Source organism: Myotis lucifugus, unplaced genomic scaffold (genome assembly GCF_000147115.1).
Source record: "Myotis lucifugus unplaced genomic scaffold, Myoluc2.0 scaffold_19, whole genome shotgun sequence".
NCBI classification, from domain to species: domain Eukaryota; kingdom Metazoa; phylum Chordata; class Mammalia; order Chiroptera; family Vespertilionidae; genus Myotis; species Myotis lucifugus.
Genome location: NW_005871067.1, coordinates 11,119,169 through 11,129,949, shown reverse-complemented (window position 1 = coordinate 11,129,949; position 10,781 = coordinate 11,119,169). Strand labels below are relative to the sequence as shown.

At 42.3% G+C, this 10,781-nt stretch overlaps 1 pseudogene; it reads right to left on the bottom strand.

Moving 5' to 3' along the window:
• Nucleotides 1-381: 381 nt before the first annotated feature.
• On the bottom strand, nucleotides 382-699 carry LOC102433538 (annotated as a pseudogene).
• Nucleotides 700-10,781: the final 10,082 nt, after the last annotated feature.

Sequence of the window (10,781 nt, the reverse complement as noted above, 5' to 3'; positions counted from 1 at the left end):
AGGAGACAGTGAAGGGATTTCCTGAGAATTTAGACATATAATACAACCAATTATATAAATCTAAATATAAACCAATCTCCTACAGATTTTCAGATGGCACTCACCACCTCTGTGAAAAGTTGAACACCATGAATCAAGTCCAGTCATATTTTTAGAAGGGAGGACAGTGATAGCGCTTGCTGAACCAAAATTACCATCAAAGCTCAAAAAGCTGACCATCTTCATTTAACCACAAGCCAATCTTATTTAAATCAGGACTGCCCAAAAGAAATGTTCTATTAGCCATTCTGATCCGAATTCTGGTGTATGAGATCAATTCAAATATGGTACACATAAAAGAAGTCATGAGACATTTGTAATAAATAAAACAGTGGCTAACTATTACTCATTAGTAGCTTTTTGGAGATAAGCTATCAAGTCTGTCCTTTCTGCACTCTTCTTAATGCCAGTGAAGATCATTTTTGTTCCAGGAATGTACTTCTTGGGATTCTCCAAATACTCCATCAGTGTAGCCTCTCCCCAGGTGAGATATTTGTTCTTGTTGGCATCCATGTAAGAAAATCCAGGGGCCTGACCTGTCTTTCACCCAAAAAGACCATGGAGATTTGGCCTAGTCTTGTGCTTGCCTCCCTTTTCCACAGTATGGCACTGGGCACACTTTTGAAAAAAAATCTTCTTGCCCTTCTCAACATCACCCATTTTTAAATCTCTCATTAGTTGTGTGTGACACAGAGGTTCCCACTCACCAGCTGGACATCTGCTCTCTCCAGAAGTTTTTTTTTTTTAATGCTTTTGGATGCTCCTGTATTGGGTGCATATATGTTTACCAGAGTTATATCCTCTTGTTGTGTCAATCCCTTTAGTATTATGAAGTGGCCTTCCTTATCTCTTGTTATGGTCTTCACTTTGAGGTCAATTTTGTCAGTTATAAGTATTTCTACGCCAGCTTTCTTTTCATTTCCATTTGCCTGAAGAATTTTTTTCCATCCTTTCACTGTAAGTCTGTGTGAATCCTTTGTTCTGAGAAGGTCTCTTTTATTTATTTATTTTAAATATATTGTTATTGATTTCTGAGAGGCAGGGAGAGGGAGAGAGAGATAGAAACATCAATGATGAGAGAGAATCATTGATTGGCTGCCTCCTGCACACCCCCTACTGGGGATTGAGCTTGCAACCCAGGCATGTGCCTTTGAATGTAATGGAACTTGGGAATCCTTCAGTCTGCAGGCCAAGCTAGGGTGAGGTAGGTCTCTTTTAGATAACATATATATGGGTCATGTTTTCTTATCCATTCATTTACCCTATGTCCTTTTATTTGCACATTTAATCCATTTACATTTAAGGCACTTATTGGCACTTTTATTCTTTATGCCTGTGTTCCTTCCTCTCTTTCCATTTCTTCTTCTTACAACAGTCCCTTTAGGATTTCTTACATTGCTGGTTTGGTGGTAATAAATTCGCTGATTGGGTCCGCAGCTTCTTTTAGTATACGGTTGAAACCTTCCATTGTGTTCTTTATTGCAGCAATGTCATTCTTCATTTCTTCTTAATTCTTACACATAGTGAATTTCCATCCAGACATTTGAGCATCCTTATAACCATTGCTTTGAATTCTTTATCTGACAAATTACTTGCCTCCATTTCATTTAGTTCCTTTTCTGGTGATGCCTTCTTTTTTTCCCTTTGGGGGATTGTTTCTTTGTCTTCCCATTTTTGCTGTCCATTTGTATTTGTTTCTATGTCTTAGATCAAACTGCTATGCCACCCAGATTTTTGGGGGGTGGTCCTATGTAGTAGGTGTTTTGTGGGACCCATTGGTGCAGTCTCTCAGATCTCCTGAGCTGAGTATTCTATAAAAGCCCCCTCTTTGAGTTATTTGGATTCTCCTGATGTAGTTGGGTCTTGAATGTTATTGTCCCATTAATTGATGGAGTCTCTTCACAGGTTGTCTGACTGTGAGTCTCACCCATGACCTCATCATGCAAGATGCTTTGGGTGTGCTCAGGGTCCCAATTCCCGTGACTAGGGTTGTCTGTGAGGTCTCACTGGCATGTGACCCACTGTGGGGTACCAGAGCCCATGGCGGGGGTCCCTTGTGAGGTCCTGCTTGCATTCAGCTCACTGCATGGGTCCAGGATGGTGTTTAAGGCCAATCTGAGTGGTGTTCGCCATTTTTTTTTCTTTATACCAATCTTCTTTTTCCCTTGGATTTTCTTTTCTTCTTCTTAAAGAAGGCTGTTTAACACATCTTGCATTCCAGGGTTTGGTGGGTAATAATCTAAATAAAATCTCTCTCTCTCTCTCTCTCTCTCTCTCTCTCTCTCTCTATATATATATATATATATATATATATATATATATATATATATGTATGTATATGTATATATATGGTCTTGGAAGCTCTTATTTTACCTGCATTTTTAAATGATACTCTTGCTGGATAGAGTAGTATTTATTTTAGGTCCTTACTTTTAATCACATTGAATATTTCATGTTAATCCTTTCTGTCCTGAAGTGTTTATGTTGAAACATCAGCTGACAGACTAATGGGAGCTCCCTAGTAGGTAATAAACTGTCTTTCTTTTGTTACTATTAATGTTATCTCTTTATCTTTAACCTTTGCCATTTTAATTATGATGTATCTTTGTGTGGACCTCGTTGGGTTCATCTTGTTTAGAACTCTCTGCTCTTCCTGGTCTTGTGTTTCTTTTTCTTTCACCATGTTATGGAAGTTTTTAGCCATTATTTTTTCAAATAGGTTCTCAATCTTTTTTTCTCTCTCTCTCCTTCAGGTATCACTATGATGCAGATTTTATTACACTTGCTGTTGTTCCAGAGGTTCCTTAATTTTTTTTCTTTTTTTCTGCTGCTCTTTTTTTTAAAGTTATCTTGTCCTCTCAATCACTGATTAGATCATCTGCTTTTTTAAACATGCTTTTGATTCCTTCTTGTGTATTCTTCATTTCAAATATTGTGTTCTTTATTTCAGACTGGTTCTTTTTTCTGGTTTCTATAGAAACTATCTCTGTGTTTAAGTTCTAACTGAGACCATTTATTCTTCCCAGGGTCATTGAGCATCTTTACAACTATTGTTGTTAACTCTTCATCTGGTATTTTGGTTGCTTTCATTTCATTTAATTCATTTTTTACTTTCATTTTATTTAATTCATTTTTTTCTGATAATTTCTCTTGTTCTTTTATTTAGGGCATGTTTCTTTCTCTTTACATTTTGTCTATTTACTTTTGTTATTCACTGTGTATTAGGTAGAACTATGACTGCCAAACTTGTTATGGTAATTTTATTTAGTACGGTGATCACCAACCTTTTGGACCTTATGTACCACCAGTTGTCCTTGGACCACCGGTTGGCGACTGCTGCTCCAAAGGTTTCCTTAAACCAATGGTTGCCAACCCTTTGGACCTCATGGACCACCAGTGGTCCACAGACCACTGGTTGGTGACCACTGATTTAATAGGTAGGACTCAGTGGCACAATCTTCCAGATTACCTGAGCTAGGTTCTTTGGAAATATCTCTTATGTGGGTTATGTGTGTCCTCTTGTTGTAGTTGAGTCTTGAGTGCTTTTGGCCTGTTCTTGGGTGGTGCTAACCCTCAGGGTAGCTGACTATAAAGATAGACCTTGATCACAGTTTATGAACCACTGTGAGGGGGCTGTCCTTTTAAATGGAGTTGTTTCCAGAAGGTTCTAATGTCTGCTGGGATCTCTTCTGGGGTGTGCTGCTTGTGTGATTATTTCGGTCATACTCTGAAGATTTACACTGGTTGTGTTTGATTTGGGCTCACTTTGGTGGGGTTCCACTGCAGGTTTATTTCTGATGCTCCTATAACCAGCTTAGAGATACCTAGCTGGAGCTATGACACAATTTGCTGTTTTGGGCTGTCCCCACTGGGCCTGGGTGTGCATGGGAGTGACCAACCTCTGTACAAGGCTCAGCATTTTTCAGCTCTGAACTGGGGTAGGTCAGTAAAATTTCAAGGCACCCTTATTTTTTCCTCCTCTTATTTGCCACCCCTTCAGATTACCTGTTCTTCCTTGGGAGCCTTCTGTAGAAAGACTGTAGAATGGGCCTAGGCTGACTATAACCCACAGACCCTTTCACAAGTTGTGACCAATGGGGGTGGTGACCATTGTCAGGAGAACAGGGCTAATGGGTCTCCTTTTTGGGTGCAGCATGGTCAGGCACTCAATGGGGTAGGGGGGAGTATCCCCTTCTCCACAGCCAAACCACTGTATCTACTGGGTCTCCAACCCAGCTGCCCCCAAAAGTTCAGGTTGGGTGAAGAAAGCCAACCCCACTGCAGAAGGAAGCTCAGCAGGACTGGCCCATCAGGACTTTGGAGGACAGATCAAAGACCTTTTGTTGGGGAGAGTGGAACTTTTCAAACCTATAGGGAGGACAAGAATGTATTCTCTAACTTGTTCATAAGCCACACAATGAAGTTCTCATTTGAGTCCTGGATGAGAGCTTCCTGGATGTGCTCAGAAGGTCCCACCTATGATTTGCACTGAAATACCTCCTGCAGGACTGAGCTCAGCAGGTTAGGGCCACTGGTTGTTGGAAGGATAGATCAAATGAGTCTCCCATTGAAGAATGGCCTAGGCCAGTGATGGCGAACCTATGACACGCATGTCAGAGGTGACACACGAACTCATTTTTTTTGGTTGATTTTTCTTTGTTAAATGGCATTTAAATATATAAAATAAATATCAAAAATATAAATCTTTGTTTTACTATGGTTGCAAATATCAAAAAATTTCTATATGTGACATGGCACCAGAGTTAAGTTAGGGTTTTTCAAAATGCTGACACGCCGAGCTCAAAAGGTTCGCCATCACTGGCCTAGGCTGACCTCACAGGGGAGATATGAGTGGCACCCCATGATGTAGCCACAAAACCCAGTTTTTGTCCACTTGAGTCCTGAATAAGAGTATTCCAGGAAGACACATTTTGAAGATCCCAGCTCTGTGCAGTACTCTTAAATCATACACTACTGAGCCAAGCAGGGTGAAGCCACCAGTTGTTGAAGGATATGTCAAATGAGTTTTCCACTGAGGGAGTGGAATAGGATGAAATAAGAGTGACCCCCTTCACTGGGGCCACACAAACCAGTGCACTTCTGAGTCCCAGACAAGAGCTCCTGGGGAGATGTGCTCTAAAGGTCTCAGCTCTGTGCAATACCCAGTCCCTTCTGTGGGACTCTTCTCAGCTGGGAAAACCCCTGTGGGACTGAGCTCAACAGGTGGAGCCACAGGGACTGGAAGAACTGGCCAAGTGTTTCAACAGGTGGGGGATTGCTGGCTGTGCATGCAAGATAGGAAAGAATAGCCCTAATTCAAAGTTACACATCTCAATTATAGTCTGAACCTCTGCCAAGAGCTTCTCTGAAAAAAAAAAAAAAAAGCTCCCAGTGAGTGAGAGAATGAAAGGAGATTGCGTGGACATGCGGGGAGTGTCTGTATTTGTGGGTGAGGGACAGCTATATTCCATGGGACTTTTGGGGACTGGCGGACAGGCTTCCCCTTTCCAGGTAGCCTCTACTGCTGCTGAAATCTCTCCTGGAGTGGCTGGGTCTGCTCCAGAGACTGTGCCATCTTGAAAGGGAGACCAGCTATGATCGGAAGCCCAGCCTTACCTTCAACTGGGAGACTTGGGATACCTCCCGGAACCCTACAACCACAATGCCCAGGGATCAGCTGCCTCAGCTGAGAACCCATGAACACTGGGACTCCAGCCTTCCCCACCGCAGGCGCCTAAAAAGTCTGTCCAGGGAGACAAAATTGCGGCAGAATAGACGAAAGTGTCCTGAGCCTTGTCCCGGAGCAGATAGAATGAGCAACTAAATTGAATAACATCCAGTCCGAATCTGCGAAATAGACATAGCTGGTGAGACAGTCCACAGCCTGGAAGGGCAGAGGACGCCTGGAGAAAGGTAAAATCAGGGATCTGGGCTGAAGAGAACTGTGAGATCTCTGAGCCCAGAGGGAAACCTCATGGCACAGAGGTCGTGTCCCTTGGGACAGGCACAGCATCTAACTGTGGAAAGGAAGTCCCCAGGACTGCTGGTAGCAGGGGATTCTAGATCTGGGTCCATAGTCACAAGAGACTGATCCCAGAGGGGGCATTCTGGACGGCTGCCCAGACCATGCTGTCCCAAGAGGAGAGGCTCACAGAGGCACAGCTCTTTCCCCTCTTTGTGGTCCTTGCTTTTCTTCACTGAACCTAGTTCATAGGACCTTTCGGATATGGACACTCACCCATGGCTGAGGTGCAGGAGGAGGTGTGGACTTGTGGAGTCTTGGGAGAGGCTGGGGAGAGGAGAGGGCCCGGTTGAGGTGGCCGTGTGTCTGGCGCTGAGTCATATCTGATGTGGGGGACCTAGGTAGCCATTTTCTCCTGAAAAGATAGCCCCTCCTTGCAGTCTCCAGACAACCAATACAGCCACACCCAGACTACACTTTGGGATAATTAAAAAAAGAAAATCTGAATTGTCCCTGAGAGTCCACAGGGGCTAACCTAAAGAGAGGCCTTCAGTCCCAGCAATAGGAAACTGAGAAGCCACAGACAGTACAGAAGAGTGAGATCTTAAACCAGCCAAAGGAATGACACTTCACTTTTTCATTTTTATTTTATTTTATTATTATTTTATTATCTCTTTTTTTTCTTTATTTTCCTTTTTTGTTTGTTTCTTTATTTTCTATTTCTTTTCTCATTATTTTTCCATCATTCAAATTTATTTTATTTTATTTTTTATCCTAATTTTTAATCATTTTTTAAAAAATTATTATTATTATTATTATTATACTCTTCTCTCTCTTTCTTCTTATTCACTCATCCTCTTTCTACTTCCTCTATACTGAACTGAGGTCCTCCCCATATTCATCCAATTTTTAACCTTACTTTCTGTATATTAGATTCTACCCCCACCCTCTTTACTGGGTACTTGGTATTTGTATGTTTTAGTTTACCAGTTTGTTCTCTGGTGTTTTCTCCATATATATATATATATATATATATATATATATATATTCCTTTTTCTTTTTTTTTCTTTTCTCTTATACCATTTTTTTCTCTCTTTGATATCATTTGTGCTCTCTTTTCTCTCCCCTAATCCTCTTTTCTCTGGTGGTCACTTATATTGCGGTTATTGATGTCATAAGTACATTTGTGTTTTGTTCCCTTTGTATCGTGTCTTGTCGAGGTGAATTTTATCCTGTTTGGCCAATGTGCTAGAGAACAAGCCACATAACCAGACACCCAGAGAGGAGACTCCATCCATGAACGGGTCAATAACACTCCAGACCCAAATACAGAGGCAGAAAGAAGGTGACAGTGAGGGAGAGAGCGCAAGTGAGGGAGCAAAAGAGGAGTGTGTGGTATGTGGGTGTGTGTGAGTGAGGCACAGTTAGATCCTGCAGGACCTTTGGGGGAAGGCTAGCTGGGATCACCTAACTATTTGCAAACAGTCCCAGAGAGGCCAGCTCTTCCTCAGAGGCCTTGCCTTTTTGAAGGGGAGAGCAGCTGTGACTGGGAGCCCAGCCTCACCTCCAACCAGGGTGTTCTCATATAATACATGGGACAATACAGCCACCCCCGCCTGGGACATGATGCCTCGGCTGCAGTCCCATGGTTACCAAGACTCCAGCCACCCTGGGCACAGGTTCCTGTGAGTTCTGAAGCATGCTCCCCTCTGACCGGACCAACACTTGAGCCCAGGGCATTGCAACCACTCAAGCAGCAGCCACGTGAACAGCCCGCTCCTGTCTGAGGAGCAGCAGCCCTGTGAGCAGCCTGCCCAAGGCTGAGGAGTGGCAGCCTCACATGGCCTCCCCCTGTCAAAGGAGCAGCAGTTGTGCAAGCGGCCCACCCCTCATCTGAGGAGCAGCAACCTTGCATGCAGCCCATCCCCGTCTGAGGAGCAGCAGCCATGCAAGCAGCCTGCCCCTGTCCAAGGAGCAGCAGCCTCGTGAACATCTCGCCTTTGTCCGAGGAGCAGCAGCTGCGTGAGCAGCCCTCCCTGGTCTGAGGAGCAGCTTGCCCTTGTCCGAGGAGCAGCAGCTGCTTGAGCAGACTGCCCCCATCTGAGGAGCAAAAGCTGTGTGAGTGCACCCCCTGCCACCATTTGAAGAGCAGCAGCCTCATGAGCAGCCCGCCCCTATATGAGGAACAGAAGCTGTGTGAGCAGCCTTCCCCATCCAAGGAGAAACAGCTGCACAAGCAGCCCACTCTCGTATGAGGAGCAGCAGCCCTGAGAGCAACCTTCCCCCGTTCGAGGAGCAGCAGCCTCATGAGCAGCCCAATCCTGTCAGAGGAGCAGCAGCTGCACGAGCAACCTGTCTGCACCAGCCAGAAAAGCCACCACTGCTGCGAACAGCTCACACCAGAGTAGCCGCCGCCAACTGAGGAGCAGGCGCTGCTGCTACAGCCCGAGGAGTAGCCGCTGCCCGAGGAGCCATTGCCACCCAAGTAGCAGCCCCTGCACAACTCGACACCTAGATCCTCCAGTGAGACCAAAAATGGTTAGACAAAGAAACCCCCAAAGGAAAGAAAAGGAGTAATCGCCAGAAAAGCAGCTAAGTGAAATGGAGGCATGCCATATGTCAGAAAAAGAATTCAGAATAAAAGTCATACAGTTCATAAACTGGATGGATGAAAACATTAACAACTTATGTATGAATCTAGAAGAAATAAAGAGTGATATAGCTGAAATTAAAAAAAAACACCATGGAAAGGTTCAACAGTAATCAAGGAAAAGTGGAGGACCAAATTAGTGAATTGGAAGACAGGGAAGCAAAACACATCCAAACTGAACTGCAATTGGAGAAAAATATTAAAAGAGAGGGGGAGAGCCTAAGGGAGCTTTGGGACGACATAAAACAAAGCAACATACAAATAATAGGGGTGCTAGAATGACAGGAAGAGGAACAAGGGTTAGAAAACCTATTTGAAGAAATAATGTCAGAAAACGTCCCTGAGGTGGGGAAGAAAAAAGTCACACAAGCACAGAGAGTCCCAAACAAGATGAACCCAAAAAGATCCACACCAAGAAACGTCATAATTAAGATGGCAAATGTTCAGAACAAAGAGAGAATCTTAAAGGCTGCGAGAGACAGAAAGTTACATACAAGGGTTCTCCCATTAGATTATCAAATGATTTCTCAACAGAAACACACCAGGCCAGAAAATAAAGGAAGGAAATTTACAAAGTGATGCAAAGCAAGGGACTGAATGCAAGAATACTCTATCCAGCAACTCTATCATTCAAACTTGCAGGGGAAATAAGGAGCGACACAGACAAAAAAAATAAGCTAAGGATGTTTATCACTACCAACCCACAATGCAAGAGATGCTAAAGGGATTGGTGTAAAAAGAAGAAATAAAAAGAGAACATGGGCACAAAAAATAAAAATAGATAAAAACAAGTACCTATCAATAATAAATTTAAATGTAAATGGGCTAAATGCTCCAATCAAAAGGCATCTAGTAGCAGAGTGGATAAAAAACATGACCTATACATATGCTGTCTACAAGAGATCCACCTCAGAACAAGGGACTCACACAGACTGAAAGTGAAGGGATGGAAAAATATTGTTAAGGCAAATGGAAATGAAAAAAAAGCTGGGGTAGCAATACTTATAGCTGACAAAATAGACCTCAAAGTAAAGGCCATATCAAAAGATAAGGAAGGCCAGTTCATAATACTAAAGGGATCGATACAACAAGAGGATATAACCCTGATAAACATATATGCACCCAATGCAGGAGAACCCAAATACATAAAAAACACCTGAACGATATCAAGGGAGAAATAGACAACAATACAACCATGGCAGGGGACATTAATACCCCACTGCCATCACTGGATAAATCCTCAATACAAAAAATCAGCAAAGACATCAATCCTTAATGATTCACTAGATCAGATGTACTTAACATTTCACCCCCATGCCACGGAATATACATTCTTCTCAAGTGCACATGGGACATTTTCAAACATAGACCACATACTGGGTCACAAGTAAAGTCTCTCCAAATTCAAGAAGATTGAAAACATATCAAGCATCTTCTCAGACCACAATGACATAATATTAGAAATAAACTACAATAAAAGCAAAAAAAAATTCAAACATTTGGAAGCTGAAGAGCATGCTATTAAACAATGATTTGGTTACCAAAGAGATCAAAGAAGAAATTAAAAACACCTTGGTAACTAATGACAATAAAAATACAACAATCCAAAATGAAAGCAGTACTGAGAGGGAAGTTTATAGCTCTACAGACCTACCTCAAAAAATAAGAAAAAATGGTAGTAATCATCTAACTCTACAACTTAAAGAATTAGAAAGAGAGTAACAAAAAAAGCCCAGAGTGAGCATAAGGAAGGAGATAATAAAGATCAGAGTACAAATAAATGGCATAGAGACCAAAAAAAAAAAACAATATAAAAGATCAATGAAACCAAAAGCTGGCTCTTTGAAAGGATAAAGAAGTTTGATGAACCTCTACCCAGGATCACCAAGAAGCAAAGAGAGAGGACCCGAATAAACAAAATCACAAATGAAAGAGGCAAAATAACAACAGAACCCACAGAAATACAAATGATTGTTAAAAAATACTGTGAAAAACTCTATTCCAACAAACTGGACAACCTGGAGGAAATGGACATATTCCTAGAAAAATAAAACCTTCCAAAACTCAATCAAAAAGAATCTAAAAATCTCAATAGTCTGATAACTATGGAAGATATTGAAGAAGTCATCA